Source organism: Volvox carteri, assembly GCF_000143455.1.
Source record: "Volvox carteri f. nagariensis unplaced genomic scaffold VOLCAscaffold_35, whole genome shotgun sequence".
Classification (NCBI taxonomy): domain Eukaryota; kingdom Viridiplantae; phylum Chlorophyta; class Chlorophyceae; order Chlamydomonadales; family Volvocaceae; genus Volvox; species Volvox carteri.
The window spans coordinates 1124095-1127462 of NW_003307578.1; positions in this window are offsets into that span (position 1 = coordinate 1124095).

Sequence of the window (3368 nt, forward strand, 5' to 3'; positions counted from 1 at the left end):
CATGCTGTATAGCGCCACAGCCAAATTATGTACGACACTGTACGGCAAGCGGGGAGTAGTGAGCAGCAAAACGTGTACATGGGTATTCTGCAGGCAGCGGACCACCCGGAGAGCCAGGTAGTTAGTGGCGCCGCATACACATACACACATACATACACACATAAGTACACGCAGCAGTCAAGCTATGGGCAGAGACGGGCCTGGATGTGGTGTGCCTCCAGGAAACCCACCACACCAATGCTCATGACCAAGGCCGGCTAGGAAATGAGCTAAACCTGCGCTGCACACACCCAGGGATGGAAAGTGGCGGCCTACTCCTGGTCAGACTCTCCCCACAAAGCGGGGGTTCTTATCCTCCTTCTTATCCTCCTTCTTATCCGTCGGGATTTGGCTACCAACTTGGAAAAGCCGCCTCCCACTCCTCTCCTGGGGTCAGAGGGCGGTTTACCAGCTGTGTACTACGTTGGGGAGGACACCGTATTCACATTTGCAATGTGTACGGCCCCACGGGTACCTCAGCACAAGCAACCCCGATCCGGCAGTCGCTGTTTACAACCACGCTGCCAGCCACAACCAAGCATGCAGCCGAGAACAGTGACACCATGCTGGTCTGGGCGGGTGACTTCAACTTTGTGGAAGACCCAGGGATGGACTCCACAGCAGGTCCAGGCGGGCGACGGGGAGATGGCCCAACAGTGGACCTTCTTCGGGCAGCAGGCCCCACCATGGTGGACAGCCACCGCCAGCTGCACCCCCACAGTTGCGACTACACCCACTTCTACAGAGCTCCCTGCGTCGGGGCCTCCCGCCTAGACCGCATCTATGTAGACCATGGCACCATGCCATACATTGCTAAGACGGAGATTGCCGTGCAAACACCGTCGGATCACAAGCCAATGGTCATGCACCTGCTGCCGTGCCGACCAGAGAGCAAGGGCCCAGGGAACCGACGAGTGCGGCTGGCCTTCACATCACACCAGGACTTAGCCGCAAGCATGGAGGCATGGATCACCAGCCAGTGTGCCACAGCCCCATCTGCGGAGGACAACCCTTTGGGCCTGATTGCGTGGTGGCCAGCTTTTAAACGCCGGCTGAGCACCCTGGCCCTTCAGCTCAACAAGGCGGCACAACACCGCAAGCTCAGACCAGGGGCCCGGGCTCGGGAGGTGTTACCGCAGGTCCAGCTGGCAAGGCAAGCGGTGGATGCAGCCCCCACAGCACAACAGCCACTTCAACAACTGGTCGAAGCCCAGGCAACGCTCGCACGAGCACATCGGGAAGACTGCCGGAAGGATGCCATGGAGGCCCGCACCCACTGGCTGCGGGCAGGGGAGAGGCCGAGCCCATCCCTTACAGCCTTCCTCCAGGCCCAGGCTGTAGACCAACAACCAGCCCCTGTCGCCCTGCACGCCTCGTCCGGCCGACTTGTTACCAACCCCGCTCAGCTGCCCCAGGTGGTAGCCGACTTCTGGAAGGATGTGAGCAAGGCCCCGGACTTCATCTGCCCCCAGGCCCGCCAAACCGTGCTGAGCTCCCTCACCACAGCCAACATTAAGCTCCCGGCAGAGACAGATGAATAGCTTGGAGCCAAAAAGATCACAGCCACCGAACTGCGGAAGGCACTCAAGAAGAGCGCACCTGGCAAGGTCCCAGGGTGGGATGGGATCCCGGCCGACATCTACAGGAAATTCTGGTCAACCATAGGTAATACCATGGCAGGCCTGTTCACTGCCATTGGCATGACCGGGCAGGTGCCTGCAGGCTTCCTTGAAGGGATCATCACGGATGCAGCGTCTGTCCCGCTTCCCGCTGTCAGCATTTGGAAGGGCAACGGCGGCGTCGGCGTATGGCTTGCAGACGGTCACCTGGCACATGGAGCATGGCGGACTGGCCCCAGACCGCGTGCTGGACGAGATAGAGCCACTCACGGCTCGCCTGGTCGACCGCCAACAAGGCCCGGATGATCCTGGCCGACGCTTGACTGGCGTGCCCAAGGAACTCCTGATCGGTCACCCATCGACAGGAGGCTTTGGTCTGCTGCCCCTCCGGCAACACATCCAAGCCCGGCATGCGGTGTGGGCAGCTCGTTTTGTCATCGCAACCCTAGGGCTGCGAACAGGCAACACGAGATCAGATACAGGCGCAACAGACACAGATATGCAGGTGGGCGGAGGTATCCACCCTTGGGTCCGCACGCTTTCAGCCTACCTTTTGCTCACGAACCCCGCTTTCCAGCCATGGGCCCTGACAACCGCGAGCCCAACTGGGCCCTGGCTTGGGACTAGTGACCTGCCGAAGGATATCAGCCGGATTGTGGGAGCCCTGGGGCACTTGCCGCCACCAGAGGACATCGGGACCAACCCACTGACACCCGGTGACTGGTGCTGGGCGACTGCATTATGGGGAAATCCGCTATTCTCCAATGCTGGAGGGACCGACCCAACGGACCGGGGCCGCCGCCCCGGCCTGGAGTACCAATACCCTGGGCTTGCCACCTGCAGGAAACTACAGACGGTAGGGGACCTGGTGCGGGTTTGGGCCCTGGCAGAGAGCAGCGATCTGGCAACCCTCCCTAGGACGGTGTGGATGGAGTGGGCCCAGACCCACCTCGACCCGCTTACCCCGATCTCCACGCGGGATAAACCCGTGACCCGGGCAGCCCTCGCGGCGCTGCATAGCAGCATAAACCCGGCCTGGCTCGAAGCTGCTAGAACGGCTGAGACCCGGCGACAGTAGCAGCAGCAGCAGCAGCGGGGGCTAACGGAACCGATGGCAGCGGCAACGGAAGGGGAGGAGGCTGTCATACCGTCACCAGCACCACTGCTGACCAGCATGCAAGCGATGGGTATGATTACTGGGCGAATTGGGTGGCGTATACCTGGGATGGCGGAAGCCATCCCGCTGGCACGCCTCACGGTTCGCCTGGCGACACAGCTGCAATGTGGGCCTATGGAGGAGAGGAGAAGACGCCTGGTAGCTGAATTTGTGCGGAAGGCGACGGATCCGCAGGGCCCGTCGCCGCAACCCCCCTCGGAAATCAGCCTATTCAGGGCGATGCAGGCCCGCGTATGGTCCGGGGTACGATGGGAGAATGAGAATAAGGAGACGTTATGGCGGCTCGCAGTGGATGGCGTCCCCCTACCGGGCAACACGCACCTAGCCCGCATGACTCCAGAACGCTGTGGATGTGGCGGATTCGGTGGAGCAGCTGGTCAGCCATGCTCGCCACGCATGCATCACTTTTGGGAATGCCCGGTGGCGCAGGCGGTGCGGGCACAGATCGACCGGCATCTACAGTCTTCTCAGGAAGCGGCGGTAGGGGGAGTCACCCGAAAGCAACTCTGGCTATTACTGGCCCCAACCGGATG